This window comes from Pinus tabuliformis, chromosome 9, assembly GCF_031772625.1.
Source record: "Pinus tabuliformis cultivar Carrire ecotype Pingquan chromosome 9, CPIR1, whole genome shotgun sequence".
Taxonomy (NCBI): Eukaryota; Viridiplantae; Streptophyta; class Pinopsida; order Pinales; family Pinaceae; genus Pinus; species Pinus tabuliformis.
The window spans coordinates 1,745,974,532-1,745,994,933 of NC_142307.1; the positions used below are offsets into that span (position 1 = coordinate 1,745,974,532).

At 37.2% G+C, this 20,402-nt stretch overlaps 1 pseudogene; it reads right to left on the reverse strand.

Moving 5' to 3' along the window:
• Window positions 1-3,319: 3,319 nt before the first annotated feature.
• LOC149155690 (putative CCR4-associated factor 1 homolog 7 pseudogene) lies at window positions 3,320-4,127 on the reverse strand (annotated as a pseudogene).
• Window positions 4,128-20,402: the final 16,275 nt, after the last annotated feature.

Consider the following 20,402-nt stretch of genomic DNA (forward strand, 5'->3'; position numbering starts at 1 on the left):
GTCTAATGACATGGCATTAGATAAGATAAAATAAGACAATTTTATTATTGTCTAACAAATGACCACAAAAGTAAGGTCAATTGGACCAGAGAGTACAACTAGTGTTAATACAATGTGGTAGTGCCAGCACAACTCCTAGAAAATGCCATGTGCAAAGAAAGAAACCAACACAAGTATAAGATCAGATAAGAACATATGTATAAGACCATGACAAGGTACAACGATATAAATACTGAGTTTTTCTAATATTGGAAGGTGGGAAACACAACCGAAGAACCTGTCTTAAATGATCCTGGAGTGTAGTAGTGGAATTGAACTACCAACCACCTGCTTATAAGGAAGGTTCTCTTCCATTGAGCTAGAACCGTTTAAAGAACTCTATCATCCCTGAAATTGAACATGTTGGTATTAATTTTTTCAAAATTCTAGATACATTATGGCACTTTATATTAGTCATTAGATTGTTGTCAGGCACACTACAGGTCCAGAATATTAACCATCAAGTGAGAGTACAAGGGATAGCGGATATGGCTACTATATTTGGACACATTTCCTTCACCACAGTATTAGGATGGGATTTTGATGAATCAAAAATACTAGACAACGTTAATTTTGCATGGTGTATTCCTGCAAAAATAACATTCAAAATAGAAAAATACAGTATTAATCAAATTACCAAGTGCAGCATTCTGAAAAGTTGCATGTAGATCATGCCAATCTCTAGCTAAACATGAATTTTTTGAAAGAATGACCCACATGTGTGCCACTCTAATACATTTATATGCAAAAGCAACAACTAGTATTTCTTTGTTTCTCTCATATGTTGAGGCACAATAGCTATAAGACTAGAAATTTCCCCAAAAGGTGCAAAGAGACGTTGATAGGATTTTTCAATTGAAAAAGTTATACGTTAGTTTCCATAATGAAGCAACGTATTTGTGAAGGTTGATTATGTTTTACTGTTAATTTCACTGTTCAGTCACTTTACGTTGTTTTCAGCACATTCGTTGTAGGTAAATCCTAGCATGATGGAATATTTAAATTACAAAAGAAAACAAATAATCTAATAAATACTTTTTAACTAAATGACACTACAAAGAAGAATTTGAAAAGAAATATTTTGTAAAACTCTCCATCTCAATGTTAAAGTTAATGTATAAAGAAATCAATACACTTTACATGGGACTTCTATTTCAAGTTCTTGGAACTTTGTTGCAACTCACAAAGAATGAAACCTAAAACAATAGCACAATAAACACTATCATCAATCAAATCAATTGGCTTTGCATTTTTAGCTAACCTAAGAAATGCAGCAACATGTTTTAGACCTCGGCAAAGTATTGATAACAATCTAGCATCGAACCCTGACATGCTGTAATGCAACACAGATTCATATTAACTCTCCAACTAACACATTTCTACAAAAAAACCCTAGTTAGATTGAACTTAGAAAAATTTAAAACTGATTATAAATTGGAGCCTATATCGCTAACTGGGAGAGTCGTGAATTTCTAAGAGGCACCCATTTACAAAGAAGTTTGAAGACAAATATTTATCAAAGATTCCATTTTTCACAAGGTACAAACAACGTCATAGTTTCCAGAATCCTAAAACACAAAGGGGAAACCAAATTCCTAAATACTTTAGTTAAAGAAGTTCAACATGTAATATAAAGGATGATCAAAGTAACCTTTTTTTGTAGATTTTAGTTAATAAGATTACAATTTCACAAATTAATTTGCTTGATCTACAAAGAAGTATTTACATAAACTTTAAAAGTATTGGCCATAATGTATTCAAATTCATTTAAAACTTGAACATAAACATTCTATAGCATTTACTAACATTGGCACTTGTTATCTGGTCAAGGTATTTTGTATGATTTACATATAGGTATTTATATAAGTATTCTATGGAATTATACTAGCATTGACACTTCTTATTTGGTCAAACATCTAACATACCCATTAAAAGGTTAGAAATAACTAACTATGCTCTATAAAACAACAAAGTAGTTCAATGAACTAGATGGTACATGTCCTCAAATGATGTTATTGAGAATTTCAATTGGTTTACCTATACTGTTGTACTAGAATTTCATATTTCAATTGAGCATCTATCAAAAAACAAAATTTTGGGCATTTTTCTCATAAGGATCCTAAAAAGGACAAGCCTTTGCATCTATATAAGGTAGGGAATCATATATATGCATAATATCAATGAGGTAATTCCACTTTTCTAGTACTCGTTCAAGCATCAACATGCATAATAAGGTGATCTACAGAAAATGTGGGAAATATTAGGAGAGCCCCTTGAGGTTGAGTATAAGAATACTTGTTAATACTCAGAAATAGACACACCAATTGTTGTCACCTAACTCTGCAAATTTTCATTGTGTTCTGTCTCCTTGCAAACTCCATCAATATCTTGCAAACCTATGATGAACCTAAGATCTAGCTTTCATGATGCTGATTGTTTCAAAATATTGTCAAGTGCGTTGTGGGCATCTTTATGCTGCTACATTTGGCATACATGTCTACAAATGTGTTCCTCATAGGAGCATTGCTAATAGAGGACTTTTTTATCTTGCAAAGAGAGTATGATACTCTATAATTCTTTAACATTGATAATGAAACACTACATATTAATTTAATGAGAAACTCTTATACACACCAGTCAATTAATGACCATTGTCAACAACAAGCAGACTGTTTACACAAAGCATGACAACATATTCATTTATTTTGACTGATGTTTAGTTCTACATTTTTTTTTCTCACTCCTCTGCTCATGGTGGAGTAACATCACACTCATATCATCCACAAAATGTGGGGAAGCACCTAAGGTTTTTCGTGGAGTTAGGGCATTATGAGAAATATATTTTTAAACATGAGTATTGTGTTTTCAAAGCATATGCCAAACAATGTAAAATAGGCCTAGAAGGTAGAATAATTATTTTAGTTTGTAATGGAAAATTTCTATAGGAGGCGTACAGTACAGTCTCTTGAGGGGAAAATGATGATCATAAGAAGAATATGGAAAATTAGCGACCCAAAAATCATCATAAGCCTCAAAATAATATTTTGTAAAATGACCCTATAGGTATCTCCTTTATATCAATTGTTTGCCAAAAATTGTAGATGCATGCCAGAAGAAAAGAAAACAACCCACGATATTTGCAAAGACAAAAAATGGGGGGCAATAAATTGAATGAATAACAATATTGAGAAACTCCAATCTACGAGGAAAATCAATCTCAAAGTAGAGAATATTATAATGTCAGACTTTGTAAGAGTACATAATAAGAGGAAATCAAGGCCTAAGAATCACTATTATTAACACCCAGTCCATATAACACACCAGTGTACTTTTCAGTAGACCCATTGAAGAAGCCATCTTGTAGCTTCCAAAAAATACATGAAGTAAGCAGGCTATCAGAACCAACTTGATGGCTTGGTCCAATCCTCTCTACATCCATTATTTCAGCCAGATTGTTCAACCCACCATGGATATTATTACAAAAATTCATAAAATACTTGATATGCTATAATGCGGAAATAAACCCTCAATATATTGAAGAAATTTGATTCCTCTCGGGGCAGGTTCTGGCATGTCAGCAATTTCAACAGGTACCCAAAGTCATATCCACTGTGGAAGGTAATCCAATGCACATTTTCATTCAACACAATGCCCGATGACATGAGAAGCTCGTCAAAATGATGTGAATCGATACCCTTCTCCTCATTCTTCTCGAAATCAATCCCACTATGTTTCAACAACTCAATGGAATCTTGTGCATAGACATCAGCATTGATGTTGAATTCCCTAAAATTGAATTTCCAGACACAGTGCTCATTCGTCCCACATGTGGGAAAATTTCCATCTTCGTCCGAGAATGTGAGACCCAGTTGAATCAATTTCAAGAGATCCACATTGGCTCTGAGCATTTGGTAATGGAACTCTGCACTATTTCTAAAAACCCCCACAGGTCTAACTACAACACTAGGGAACTTTGTGTCCATGGCTAGATAAGGGAAATCATCAACTATTTCACGAATTAAATCAAATTCCTCTTCAAGGTTATCTGCCCATACCTCGCATATGCGAAGAGTGCCCTTCTGAGCTGTTGAAATGTAGGCCAAAATCCTAGTCTTCTCAGCTCTGAACTACAAATCCCCAACATAGAGAGAAGATTGTTATGAATGTATGTCCTGGAACTCGTCTCTATTACCTTTGAAATTAAGAAAATGAATCGATGCACGTTAAGTAAACGAAAATGCATTTGTCTTCGAAAAGGCTTGGCACTTTCTCCTAGATAAAGTAATGAAGAGAATTTGTCACAACCTTCAATAATAAGTCCACTATGGAATTTTTCTAGTGAAGATCGAATGACATTAAAGAAATTTGTCTTAACATTGAATCGATTTGGCACAGGAAACATTCTGGATATTCGAGAAAAGATTTGGCTTTATTTTCTAAAAGTGTTATGTCCATAAACAAATCACAACTTTCTATAGAGGTGGATTCCATCTCTCTTGAGACACACAATAATATATGAGAGACCCACAAAAATCCATTCTCATTTTCAGTGATAAAGAGTTGATTATCAGTGTCAAACCTAAGTGTTATCGGGAAAACTAGTGTCTATGCAGAGCTACTAGTCCCACTAAGGCTGGTAGCTACCTTAGAAACAAACAAACTAAAAACTACTTTCGTTTTCCTTTATGAGAAATAGATGAGAGAAGAATAAGGAGACCAACCTCTGTCTTGCGCTTGGTTCCTTGCTCGTTTCCTCTCTCTTCTGATAGGTCTTTGCCACTCGCTTCCTTGTCTACCCAGCTTCAAAGAGTACCTGTAGAATCAAAGCAGCATAACACTATCCAAGAACATAGATCTATTATCATAAACAATATAGGACCAGATGTATATTGACCACACAAATGCATAAATCATCAATCATACAAGAATGTGGAGGAAAACTTGAATAGATTTATTGATAATCAAGAAAGAGCAAAGAGGATTACAACCAATTGTTCTGACCCAGCATCATCCTCTCAGCAAGAAAGCCCTTCTTCACCTCATGAAAAGCTTAGATCACCCAACACTATGATGTTACACCAAGAAACCAACAACACTTCCTTAGAAGATACAAAATTCCAGCCTTTGGATCTCTGGGATGAGGGATCCATATATAGATGTCTGCAAGGGAGGTGAGTCAGCTTTTGAGATTTGATTAGTGTCTTCTCCTTGATAGTTCTTGATTCCACTTGGAGATTGATGATCTCTTACTGATCCCTTGTCGAATGCAGAGAGGCAAGTGTCACACAAGAAGTTTCTGGAAGATTCCATGCTCCTCCACCTTGCGGATTGACCCTGCCATTTGTCCACTCTCGCCCATATCACCCCATAGAAGGGCTTTTCAACATGCATCAGACCTACTATGTGTATTCAGGTGGGATGCAATGCACTTTGACTATGCAGCAGGTGAAATGGTCTAGTTTTGACCAGTTCTGAGTAGTTTTTCATGGAGAACTTCTGGGAGATGCTGTAATCAGTTGACCTTGTTCTTTTAGGAGTTGGAACAACACCTTTAGAGATGTAGGAGCCCTTGGTTTATGGACATTTTTGCTTGGGGTTGCAGTGCCCAAAAATGTCTATAACATTTGCCCCCTAAAGCATGAGGTCGTTAATCTTTTGATGTCGGGTGAAATGCTTTATCATGAGGATCCAAAGTTTTTTCGAGCTGGAAGGCAACCTGTAATAAGATACAATACAATACATTATCTTCATAATATTTTCATGATCTAGCTGAGGCAGGCATTCCCATGCTCAGCTTTATAAATTCATTTTCATGTACATAGGACAGACAATCGTCTGAGTGTAGACTGATGATTCTGGTAGAGCCATCATCCCTTAGATTGGATGATTATCTGTGCAGCAATGATGTATATTTGATGTCTTTATTTTCCTGAATATATATCGCAACCTGGATGGATGAAACTAGATCTGGGGTCTTCAATCTCTTTCGATCTTCACTCAAAGTACAAGTCGATCAACGCGAGAGATGTTTTGGAGTCGAACATGGAAGGACATCGCCTGATTACCAGCCAATGATGTAAGCTGTTAACATGCGCGAGATGAATCACCGATAATGATGATGAACCTCAAGGTACTACAGTACAATTCACGTGGTGTGAATAAGGGACTTGGCGTCAAACACTATGCAAAATCTTTTTGTCGAAGGCCATTGACGTAAACCTGTCGCCGGAAGTGAGAAACTTGCCATTGAGGCATGCAAGCTTCAAAGTACTGAAAGGGTTGTTTCTAGATCGACTTCTTGGATAATGAGCAGATGTCGACAAGAAGCGATCCGTCATAGGAGGGCCTTAGTGAATCCCACATCAATGACATATAACGGAGCAAATGATTTTAATGGAGGTGAAAGCGATCTGGTGATATAAGGTTTAGGGTGGCGATCATGAAAGAATGGAGTGAAAATGTATTATAGTGGGTGAGACACAGGTGAATTCTCTGAGCGACTTCTCTTGAACATATCGACGACACTGACATGATGGATTGGTAGCATTAACCCCAAATGTGGATGGTGTGATGGAACCATGGTGATGTGACCAGTGAATGGAACAACCCAACCCGACTCGGATGTGGAGTGAAAGTGTCATGTTCAAGAGCAACTTGCTACCAACAAAGTTTCTTCAAGTTTTCTTCCCAATTTTTCCCCAGTCATTGCTGACCAGTACCTCTTTATTTTTTTGAAGCTTGAGGAGGATAACGTATGCTTGTTCTATAATTTTCCCTTTGGGAAAAACCCATCGCTATGTTTTAACGAGCCTAGCGATAGTGAAACTCGTTCTTGTCTGTTATGGACAAGTTTGTCGCTATTAGGTTTTAACGAGTTTAACGACAAAGATAACTCAATCCTTTTCAATTTTAGAGAGTCTGAAAAGGGACACAAAGGAAACTCCAAAAATCCTTTTTAATCGTCTAATCCCTTAAGTCCGAAAAAGTATAAAATAATACAAAAGGGATGAATTTTCGGTAATTTTAACGAGCCGAAACAAACAAGCGCTCGATCTTTTTGTGTAACAATCCCTCAGGTCCAAAAAGATTAAAATCTAAAGGAGGGATAGCACTTCCGGTCACTTTAACGAGCTGGAGAGGCCAATGGATCGGCAATCTTTTCATATTTTACGAGTTAGTTGAAAAGAGCTTAAAGGAGACTCGTTTTTTAGGAACGAGTGATAGATTCGGGTAGCAGTTGATTCCAGGTAAGGTTTGGAATTTTCCAATCATGGAAGTGTCACAAGGATGGCTAATAAGACCACTCTTCACAGCTGTTCCTAAAAAGGGGTAAATAATCAAGTGGAGGCGAATGATCAGCCAATACAGAGTGAAGGTGATGATGAGAACACGACCAAGGCTTCAAAGGCTGAAGTAATACATTCACGATGGTTATTTACTGGGAATTGGCTCATTTTTTAATGAGCTTAAACGCTGGGGGAAACACTTGCTCATTGCTTATGTTTATTTTTTAACGAGCTTGAATTCCGCATTAAAACTACTTGAATAATGCAGTCATATAATAAGGATGTCTCATATATAAAAACGACATTATTTCAAAGCTTTTCCTCGCATCCTTTCTTTATGCAAGTTAGGAAATGACCAATCCTACGAGTTTAAAGGGTTAGAGGACCTATAAATTTTAAAAAACAAATGGTCGCTCTTTGCTTGCACGCCAAAAGGTTTGCATGCCCCCAGGTATAGAGAAGTAGAGTTTCCAGGTTACCCCTCAATTTGCAGACAAAACATTTGTTTTATCGGGAAAGGACTACCTTTTCAGGTTACCCCTCAATTTGCAGACAAAACATTTGTTTTATCGCGAAAGGCCTACCTTAACAGAGGTATTTTATTCCGGTCTAATCCCATTTTCCAAAATGGACGGGTGTGTTAGGCTAGTCATATACTCTCCGCGGAAACCCACCCTCTACCCAAGGTTTTCCTGTCGAAACAGGCCAGGGTGCATGCCCCCTGGGTTTCAGTCATGCCCTCCGAACCACTCGCGCTCATCAGGAGGATGGACTGGGGATTGATGAGACATTCCTTGTGTGAAAAGACCATTCAGTGTTGGTATATGACTATTTGCTATGTGTGAACTGAGAAATGAAAGCTGGTCTATGAGCTTGACCACTCTTCCTTCGTGCGGAAAACACATTACTCTAAAGAGTGAGGAGACGACGGCTCCCATGCAATAAATATAGTCTCATCCAAGGAGTAGATTATAATCCAGGGGTCCTTGGACTACCATTATGTTCATGTGAACAGTTTTCCTTCTCAATGTTATCGGCACATCAGCAAGGATCCCTAATGGTTGACTGGTTCCTTTGTTAAAGCCTGTTAGATTTCTCATCTCAGGCAAAAGTGATGGCGAACCAAGTGCTTTCCAAGCAGTTGAGGAAAGGATACTCACAAAATCCCCTTCATCTATGATGGTACTGGCCATGACCATTATGTATATTTGAGAAATGATTCAGAATGGGACACTAGCTGGTAAACGGGGTCTGCCTAGTAGGTTTTAGTGAAAGGAAACAACCAGGTTGCTTGGAGGTGGGACCGAATAGACGACCGGATACGACTGTGACGAACTTCCTTCCTGCGGTGAAGGAACAGGTAGACTGCCCCCATGTTCATCGGAGTCTGTGCTTACGAAGAGAACTTGAACGGTGTCGTTCTTTTCTCTTCGGTGACTGTATCATCTGAAGATGGACCTTTTGAATGCAAGACCGGGTCAACTGCCGCCTCGAACTTTTGACTTTCTTCTGGTATGTATTTAGATGGTTTATCTTCAACGATAGACACTTCGACCGACCACAAGGGCGTGTCAACCAGATTTTCAACTAGTGACAGACGCAGCAAGAGTTTCTTGTATCTGGGAGGAAGCCGTAATGGTGAAACCGGATGGTCGTCCAAAACTCTTTTAGCTTCATCTAAGAAGGGAAAATGGTGGACGACGTGATCGTCTTCGCACAATTTACAAGGAAATTTATATTTTCCTTTTTTTCCAGGGGCTTCACTTTCACTAGTTGACGGTGTATGTTCAACATGATTGTCAGAGGTTGATGACACCAGATTGTGCAAACGAGGAGACCAGTCCCTTAAGATCCGAGGGATGCAAGGACAATCTCGATGATAGTGGTCCCCTTTGCAAATGACACACGATGATTTAGGCCTGGTCGGTGCAATGTGTGGATTTTTGCTAGACGATGCTTGGTTGCCCTTTTTCGCCTTTGGCTCCTTCTTCTTCTTCTCTTTCTTCTTCTTTTCCTTCTTCTTCTCAGTTACTTGATTTTGGGCTTTACCAGCTTCATCAAGTGAAAAGGAATGAGGAGAGGAAGAATTGGATGAAGTAGAGGGTTGGGGGGTAACTATGGTATCATTTAGTTGCTGACTTGACTATTCAGGAATCACGGTATTCTGAATGATAGAAGTTGAGAAGAGCCATATGGGCAAGCCGATTCTCAATCCTGGAAGAGACAATGTGGCCATATGGGGTGCACCAACATCTCCCGAAGAGGAGAAGGGACTAGGATTTCCTCCAAGGGGAACTCCTTGGTTGGTGGACTCCATTTTTCTCAACCTAAGACCAACGTAGGAAAGGTGATGTTTATTTCATTTAAAATAAATTTTAGATTCTTTGACACAACTCGCTTTTTCAATTTTAAAGAGTCGAGAAAAAACAAAAGATGACTCTAGTCGCCTTCGATTTTTAATGAGCCTGAAGTGACAACTGCTCAGATGGACCTTTTCCGTTAAGGAGTCTGAAAAGGAACGAAAGGGACTGCTCTGGAAATCTAGACAGAGGGATTACCAAACCAATCGCAAAACTGTAGAATACTTTTTACGGTACGGCAGTCAATCTTCCCGAATGCTGTGTTCAGTGCATTGCGATCAATAGGGCGACAGACACGGATTCCTATGGATAAAGGATAAAGCCTATTGTGGTCTCCCAAATATACTCGATGGTACGTGGGAGCACAAGTCTGTACTGGCACTTATCGTCTCAAAGTGGAGGAATCACCCAACCAACAGTGAAAACAACAGTTACCAAGCTTTACAACGCCGGAATACATCTCTAGCCTAGACTTCTAGATGTTGGGCGTTAGGTTCCAAAGTGGTTTTAGATTCATTAAATTTATTTTATGGTTGATCTTGCTTAAGAAATTTGCCTTTCAGGTTCACCGCGTGATGTAGATGTACAATTCCTAAAATGCAATCTAAGATGATAAACAGTCATTTAATCTTCTTTTTGCAATGAAAATCCTAGCTACTAAGGAAGGAGAGATGACGTTCTTTCAACAAAAAGTAGAGAGCACACACTATATGCAATGTCCTATATCAAACCAACAAACATTCTAAATGCAAATGCACATGCATGTATTTGTTTTCAGCCTTCTTAATGTGTGAATGATAAAAAGAAAGCTAAGCACAAATCTGGATTATTTTTCAAAGCGACAATTACTAACAAGTTTCTTTTCAAAACAAAATGAGGACAATGACGACACTTTGTTACTTGGAATTGAAAACTTGCTTTTGACACTTGAAAAACTACTAATTCAAATCAAATACAAGAGTAACAGTGTAATCGAATATCGAGAACAATCAAATTCTCTTCTATGGCTGAAAACGACACTTGCGACACTTTCAAATCAGGAAACGACAGTACAATTATGCTACTTCTTTGAAAAGGAGAACTGAAAATGACTCAAAAATACATAAAAACATTTACAGTTCTTTGCACAATGGAGGCGGAATAACAGCAAGGAAAGGGGTTTCAACACAAGTGTGCTGACTATAGGCAGCAAAACTCCTGAATAGAGCTGAAAAGAGTGAGCACAGTAACCAAAATTTAGGAACAAGGACTTGTCTGATCAGCGCACCTGTAACACAGTGAAACTGAAATGCAATGCACCTACTACACTCGGGAAGTGCGATGCATTTGAAGTTCATAGAACAGACAATGCGCTGGACCAGGGACAAGACTTTGATTGGGTTCCGGGTCATAGTTTGCAGTTCAGTTCAGGGATTTAGGCCGAGCAAGTGGTAATCAGTAAATCAATCACAAGGGTAGATCTAAATAGGTTACTAGAGCCACCACGAGGGCAATTAGAGAGCTTGTAAATCAATCGTTTAATTCATAAACAAAACCCGGAGATAGACTAAAGTAGCGTTGATCTGCTTTGCACTTGCATAGCAAATGCAGTTCGAAGGCTAGCTAGCTTGACTTTAGGCTCCGTCTGTAAGTTTATAAAGTAAACAAATGTAGATGAACAAACAATCTATTCGTTCCCCAGCGGAGTCGCCATTTTGTTATCAGGAAAACTAGTGTCTATGTAGAGCTGCTAGTCCCACTAAGGCTGGTAGCTACCTTAGAAATAAACAAACTAAAAACTACTTTCGTTTTCCTTTATGAGAAACAGATGAGAGAAGAATAAGGAGACCAACCTCTGTCTTGCACTTGGTTCCTTGCTCGTTTCCTCTCTCTTCTGATAGGTCTTTGCCACTCACTTCCTTGTCTAACCAGCTTCAAAGAGTACCTGTAGAATCAAAGCAGCATAACACTATCCAAGAACATAGATCTATTATCATAAACAATATAGGACCAGATGTATATTGACCACACAAATGCATAAATCATCAATCATACAAGAATGTGGAGGAAAACTTGAATAACTTTATTGATAATCAAGAAAGAGCAAATAGGATTACAACCAATTGTTCTGACCTAGCATCATCCTCTCAGCAAGAAAGCCCTTCTTCACCTCATGAAAAGCTTAGATCACCCAACACTATGATGTTACACCAAGAAACCAACAGCACTTCCTTACAAGATACAAAATTCCAGCCTCTAGATCTCTAGGATGAGGGATCCATATATAGATGTCTGCAAGGGAGGTGAGTCAGCTTTTGAAGTTTGATTAGTGTCTTCTCCCTGATAGTTCTTGATTCCACTTGGAGATTGATGATCTCTTACTCATCCCTGGTCGAATGCAGAGAGGCAAGTGTCACAGGAGAAGTTTCTAGAAGATTCCATGCTACTCCACCTTGCAAATTGACCCTGCCATTTGTCCACTCTCGCCCATCGCACCCCATAGAAGGGCTTTTCAACATGCATCGCACCTACTGTGTGTATTCAGGTGGGATGCAATGCACTTTGACTATGGAGCAGGTGAAGTGGTCCATTTTTGACCAGTTCTGAGTAGTTTTTCATGGAGAACTTCTGGGAGATGCTGTAATCAGTTGACCTTGTTCTTTTAGGGGTTGGAACAACACCTTTAGGGACTTAGGAGCCCTTGGTTTATGGAAATTTATGCTTGGGGTTGCAGTGCCCAAAAATTTCTATAACACTAAGTCTTCACTTTACTAACAAACCCTAGCAAAGCTCGCAAAGCGGACTAGTTGAGCATAAATATTGTAGTGGGAGGAACTTTCTAGAGCTAAAGAAAGTATGAAGAGAAATAAACCTAGCGTAGAAAAGTGGTCATGCTTTTCCAACTTCGAAGCAACCTACAAAAAGTTCAAACTGACCATACACTTGACAATTCATATGCCTAAAACCACCTACATATTCCAAGTTGAGGCATTTTCCAGCGGAGAGGGCATAAATGTCTTATGAGCAGATGCATAAACATATATGGAAGTTACAGAAAACTATGCTCTTCAAAACTAGAAAGAGTTGATGGGGAGAGGCTTACTAGGGTTCCATGAAAACATTAAAATCAATTGTGCTAGGTATACCACAAGAAGAAATTAAGCTTCACAATGGCATGAAGTGTGAAAACTAGCATCTCCATTGATGAACTATGGTTCAAGGCACCACTGATATTTGAGCAGTTCTACCTATAAATTTCAAGTATATTGATTTATCATCTCATTTTCAACATTTTGTGACTCCTTACTAAGATTTCCTTATTCACATCTGACATCAAATATAACACAGGAGTTATGTACAAAAATATCAAGGCTGTTATCTAAGAAGGTTAGTGTGAATGATGGTTACTTGACAAATTGTTCAGAGAATAGTATGAAATGTATGCAATGAATAGGAAATCTATCTATAGTGTAGAGGATGAAAACAATAACAATTAGATAATTTAACAACTCAGAATCAAGGGCTACAAATTTATTTTAATAATGTTATATTCAAAAAATAGAAATGTAGACTACCCCCTTGAGTATGTCCTTGCAGCGGGTTGTAAATTTGAAAAAAAAGAGAAGGGAACATAGAATCATTGTGCCGATGAGGGTCAATCCGGTGTCATTTTCGAGCAGACAATGCAGGAGAGACCCAATGAAAATCATGGAACCTAATGTTCACTTGATCGTTCATCATAAAGTGAATGCGCAGAGAAAAATTCGACAGATAGATATCAGTGGTAGAAGGAAATGAAACATGAGGGAATAAATGGTGATGGGATCTTGCTAACTAATAGATGTCATTCTCAGACAACATGATATATTTCAACCTAATATAAAAATATTAGAAAAAGGTTTTGCTGACCATTTTAAAGAACGAACGCCTATCGGCGTAAAAATAGAGAAGCCACCATATCAAAATCTAAATCATCATTATTATATTTTAGCACTGCTTGAAAATTTGTCCAAAACTACAGATTATGCAAGTTCACATCCAAATTAGCTAATGATAAAATAATAATAATCAAAACTTTCATCACAAATTCTATCTAGTTATGGGACATACTCAAGGAGTCTGGCAGTATTTGTGTATAACTTCATAGAATGAGGTATTTCTCCATGCTTTGCATTCTCAAGATAGGAAGGCTCCAACAATGAAGCACCTGGAAGAAATTTTAAAGATGCTTCAAAGTTAAGGCCTGTGATATCATATTCACCATCTCCTATAGCCTGCAACATCTATTTCTAGCAAAATTAGACTCCTAAAGCAGTTGTACTTTTAAACAAATTTCATCAAATCATAAAGAAATTTTTAGGCTACGTGTACATGGAGTGATAAGGGTAATTAAAATTGATCAAATATACTAATATTTTTAAAATGAATAATAATATCTTACATTTCTCAGTTATATGTGCATGGATATATTAAGCTTACATCAGTGTTTGAAATCAACATTCTTTCCAATCCTTGCATTTTTGTCAATAATACAATTTATGTCAAGAGACAACATGACATACAATCATCTCCTAAGCATTAGAAATATCAACATATGTACTACTTTGGATAATTTAATGTGTGTAGCTTAGGTTTTTGAGGTATTTACACCATTTCGTTTTTCATCCTTGCAAGGGACATCCCATTTGTTGGGCTTTGTGGTGTAAGAAGCGTTGGAATGGTGTAAGAAGTACAATGCACCAATGAAATTGTCTTGAACATCTTGTTATGGGAAGATTTATGCATAATTACATCACATATACCATATTTTTCTCATGATTCCATCCAAAACATTCTATAGTTGATTTTAGATCTAGTTCTCCCATGATTGGTGATGCAAGTTGCCAAGGCAAACTACTTAAATCAATTTTGTTTTAGCTTACTCCAACAAACTTGACTAAGGAGCATCATAGGTCAGGGGTTTCATTTTTAGAATGGTTGATGAACTGAAATAATATCCAATATTTCTTCCAAAGCAACCTAATTATTGTCACTTAGAATGGTGTGTACTATGTCCACATGGATACATTTTTCTACCGAATTTTTCACCTTGTACCTTCCTCTAGCATATATTTCACATCAGCATAAAAAACATGTGGATCTTCGCACACAAGTTATGGATTACCAGATGACCATATACTTCAAATTTTTGCGAGTTACAATTCAATAATAAAGAGAAGGATAGGATGATAGAAAAAACCCATCATGCATGTCTCTCCATAGAAAGTCTTGTAAAAAGCACTGGTTAATCTCGTAAACACACTCCATGGTTCAGAGCTCACATCAATCGATATAGTCATAAGGTGCATGTGGGTAGTGAGATCGACTTATGTAGGGTAAATATGCAATCCTACATATAAGAAAACCTTAAGGATCTAGGGGAATTTTTATATAGTTAAATGAAACCTTCACACATATGAAAATTAACTAGGAAGTCAGGTAACTTCTTTTGGCAAAATTTTTACTATTATTTAGACCATTAGGATATCCAATTTAAGTATCAAAAAAGAGATTTTTTTTAATACTCTGAATACTAGAGGGAGGAATAAATTATTCACTACTACTTCATGGAACATCCTCAATGAAGTTTTTAATACTCTGAATACTAGAGGGAGGAATCAATTATTCACTGCTACTTCATGGAACATCCTCAATGAAGTCAACTAGATCTCAGACTACTTGATTGTATAAGGTAAAATGATCCTTTGTTCAAGATCAAGGTGAAATACAAGTAGAAATAGAATGGAATATGCAAGAATGAGGGGAAGCATAAGTGCCCAATCCTTTTGGTATATCTTACTCATGCACACCATGTAACTATAGTGCATTATCACACTGGATTTTCTAGATTTTGTAAACTTTAATATGGAAAGTCCATTTTCGATATAGAATTGTAAACCATGCTATATTGTTAGCAATGAAAAAAACATAGGTGAATAGATGCCCAATTTACAGTGATGGAGAAATCCAAAATATGTGATTTTGTTGGCTCAACTTTAGAATGTATGAAAATGTGAAGATGATTGATGGAGGGATGAAGAAATAGTGCATCTATTGGAAATAAGGCAATAGAACTTCACATGCAAAAAAACAGAGGAAGTCTAATAAACCATTAACACAAAGAATGTAACTATTATACAAATTCCTTAGAAGACTTGTAAGGTCAAACTCTCCTTGCACTTAACACACATCCAAGAACCCAAGAAGAAAAAAAGAAACCATAATTAAAACCAAATAACTGAATGTTGCAATAGATCCAGAATGAATGAAGGGCCAAAGCATAATAGTATATTTTCTTTTTTCCCTCTTCCTAGCATTTATATTATTGAATGGATGCAATTATAATCCCTCCTAAAGGATTATACAAAGAAAGGATTACATCAAAATTCAAGATAGGCTTTCCCATACTTGCTTAAGCAAGTAGAGCAAGAGCAAGTGCATGTGATCTACCTCCTACATCTAGTTTTTTACTGTCTTTTCTTGATGTAATAAAATGAGCTAATCATCATATACCATATAGCTATATAATCAAAAAATTATAACTTATCAATTTATATAAACATTTCTTTGAGCAGATCTTCAAACGTTGTGGCAACTCTTTCAACACAAAAAGTGGAGAACGATCACTGTGAAAACTTTCCAAACATTATTGAACAAATTGGAGGTAATACTATGGTTCATATTGTCATCTTACTTGATAGTAGGGTTCAATTATGAAGGATATCACTTATACATGATAGTTTAGTACTAAGCCCCATGCTATATTTTCATCCTTTGCAACTAGAAAGAAGAGTGTGATATTTCTTACATTCAACAAAAACAACAATGAATAAATGAAGCCAAACAATGCATCATTCTCAACACCATGGGAAAAGAAACTCTTGTAACTATTGTGAGCTACAATAGGTAATGGATAGATTTTTTTTTCAAAGAGACCTCTCAAAAGGTTTGTAAGGTCCTAAAATGTCTTACATGAGGATTCCTTGTAAAGTCTGCATGATACCAAAGTGTTGTAATTCAAGGCATATCAAAACAAGGAACAATAGTCTCAAGCTCATTAGCCTCAATGGGTTGTTGGGAATCCTTCCAAAAAAGTTCCTAAACATAGAACATACAATGTACCCTACTAGGCCTACATTCCAATAGCCCAATTAGTCAAAGTGAACATTAATTCATTTAGTAGCATCAAAAAGAGAAAATTGGTGAAAACCCTCTTAATCCATTGTTCATGAGTAAGTGGATTCCTAGTAAATAGGTATTTAAACACACATTTAGCAATGGTAGGCTTACATGGTCAATGAAACTAGGGCATTATTATAGCTCCCACAAGGATTTTATTCCTCAAATAAAAATGTAGTCAACACGCATCTGTAACAGGGCCATTGAACTGATTGATCCTTTGAGTTTTCCCTAGTGGTTGTACAATGTAAACAACATCCCACCTCTTAATAGGTGGTAGACCTAGACGCTATCACTAGGTATGATAGAAACATCTTAAATATCAATAAATAAAAATATATTTATGTTTGAGCCCTATGATTTGCTCACTAAACAAAATCCCCACATAGGGTATACCTTGTCTTTAGGACACACAACACAAAGGAAAGACAAACTAATATGCCTTTACTATTCAATCCTAAAATTCAAGTAATGGTTAGTCATTAGCCCTATGGACACAACCTGTGTTCTCTCTCAAATATAGAAAAACAAAAATAGAAGCAAGCAATAACTAGTTGGTCCTCTAACATGGACGAAAGAATCACAATTTTTATGTAACTATTTTTTCAAATAAGACATGTCACCATTAAAAATTCATGGTTAGATCTAGCAATGGTATATTTTGTAAACACAAATACTTACCTCCTCTTGGAAGGGGCTTTTTTTTTCATTATGTCCTCCATTGTCTGAGATCAACATCCGTCTCGAGAACATTTTAGAGATCATTTTCTTTGTGATTTTTTTTCAAGAATTTCATGATTGTTTTGTTGTTTTTGCTTTTTTCATTGTCATGTGCCCATCCCATGATGGCTTGAAAAATTGAACCATCACTATATCTGCTACTAGACCTTATTCATTCACCAATTCCTATACCATCTATCCACTTAAATAATAATTTTTTTAGCTGCCCACAACATCCAACAAAAAATTGGTTATTCGTTAATTAAGAAATAACACAATGCATTTCCATCTATGTAGCAAAGGGTTAGGTACAAGCACAAAGAGAAATATATGGCTCATACAAGCTACTATAAGCGTCAAAAACCATTGTTACTAGTTAATAAAATGTAAAAATATATAACTGAATTGAAGTGTTGTATTAACAACTGATAGAGTTACAAGACCAATTATTTCCCCTCACCATCCTGTACTTAAAGAGTTTAGCCATAATAGTGGCTAGTAAAACCACAGGTCTTGGTGGGAATGGATCCAAAACCTCCTTGGGAATTATGCTTAGTGGAAAGGGTCGCACCAAGAAAGGTATCCCCTGTAGATTGACTATTTTGGTTTTATAAAAGTTAATGTATGAACCTAGTATCATACATCAGTACAATTATAGAATAAAGACACACTTTCAAATTTGTCAATGTAGGTTTTATCTACAAAAATTAATCCCTTTTTTGCTTTTATATTTGTTGGGTTCTGTTATATTCCTTCCACTACTAGCCCACGTAGTTAATCAAGGGGTTAGAGAGGGGGGCGGAGCCCACCCTTTGTTGCGCCGATTGTGTAGTGGGGGGGTCACAGGGGGTTTGAGGTTTGCAGGTAACCCCACTCTACGCCCCAGAAAATTTTGGTTTTGGACCCTATGTTAGGTTGGGCGGACCTACCTATGGTTTTCCGCATGATTTTCACACATGGTTTTGGACACGATGGTTTTTGGTCCATGGTTTTGGATGCGATGGTTTTTGGTCCATGGTATTGGATGCTTCGGCATGTATAAATATGTATTGTAACATTGAAAGGAACATAATGAAAAATCAAGCTGGTAGTCCTGGTTTCGGGATCCAGGGGAAAATCTCTGTGTATATGTGTTTTATGTGTTATGCTCTTGCATTGTTTATTTTCTGTGTTTTAGAATTCGTATAAAGGTAATTTATGTATGGGGTTAAAACCTACATTTGGTATTAGAGCTGTTTTGGCTTCAAGGGGACGCCTTTGCTGCTAAGTGGTTTCACTCGAGCCTGTGGTAGACCCTGTTCAGTGGGAGATCTACGAGATCGATTCTAGTCGTGAAAGAAGATGGTGAGCAGTGGAAAGATAGAGATCAAGAAATTTAATGGTCAGAGTTTTGAGTTGTGGAAACTCAATATGGAGGATCTATTGGTGGATAAAGATCATTGGATCGCGGTAGATCCAGGTACTAAACCAACGGGAGTGTCCGATGAAGAATGGAATAAGTTGGATCAGAAGGCAAAGAGCACAATACGATTGTGTGTCTTAGATTCAGTATTGTTGAATGTATCAGGGGAAGCTACAGGGAAGGCTTTGTGGGAAAAGTTAGGGACTTTGTACCAATCTAAGTCTCTGGTGAATAAACTGTTCCTATGGAAAAAGCTGTACAACCTGAGGATGAAAGATGGAGACTCGGTGACAGAGCATAAAAACGCATTTAATATAGTGGTACATCAGTTAGCATCTATTGATATTAAAATTTCAGATGAAGATAAGTGCATAGATTTATTGTGTTCTCTACCAGATTCGTGGGATAGTCTGGTTATTGCAATAGGTAGCAATGCAACTTCCTTACAGTTTGATGAAATAGTCTCATCCTTGCTGGCAGAAGAGATGAGATCGAAAAATATGGAGAGCCAAAATGGTGATGCCTTGTCTGTATGAGGACGGTCGCAGAATAGAAACAAAAATAAGTCATCGAGTGGCAGATCTAAATCTAGAGGGAGATCTAAATCTCCAGGAAAATCTGTAAAGGTGGTGTGCTGGAAATGAGAAAAGGAAGGGGACTACAAAAGGGACTGGAAATCTAAAGCTCCTAATAAAGGAAAGGGATCTGATGACTCTCCTTCTACAGAGGCGAAAACCACCTCAGATGAAGGTGAGGATGTGTACTTGGCTTCTTCAAGTACACGTGTAGATCATGAGGCATCGTTGATTGACTCATGTGCATCCTTTCACTTCACTCCCCATAGAGAGTGGTTCTGCGAGTATGAGAAATATGATCATGGTGATGTGTTCTTAGGGGATGATAGGAAGGCTAGAATCGTTGGTCGTGGAAAATTAAAGTTGAAGTTGCAAAGTGGAAGGATTAGAACACTTTCGGGTGTTCTGCATATTCCTGCATTGGCTAGAAATCTAATTTTTGTAGGCAAGTTGGATGATGTAGGTGTAAAAATAGTGTTCGAGAAGGATACTTACAAGATGGTTCAGGGAGCACTGGTATTGATGTAGGGAGTTTGGATTGAAACTCTGTACAAGTTGCAAGGTAGCATTGTTGTTGATGGGTGCAACAGTTCTGTGGTTCTTGAAAGTGGAGCAGAAAATCTAGTTGTCTCTGGAGAGAAGACTATGTTTTGGCATCAAAGGCTTGGACATATTTGAGAGAAGGGCCTTCGAATACTTCATGGTAAAGGTATGGTAGAAGGTATGAGTAATAGCTCTATGGATTTTGATTTCTATGAAAATTGTGTATATGGGAAGTAGAATCGGGTGAGTTTCCCCTCTGGTGGTAAGAGGGCAAAACAGA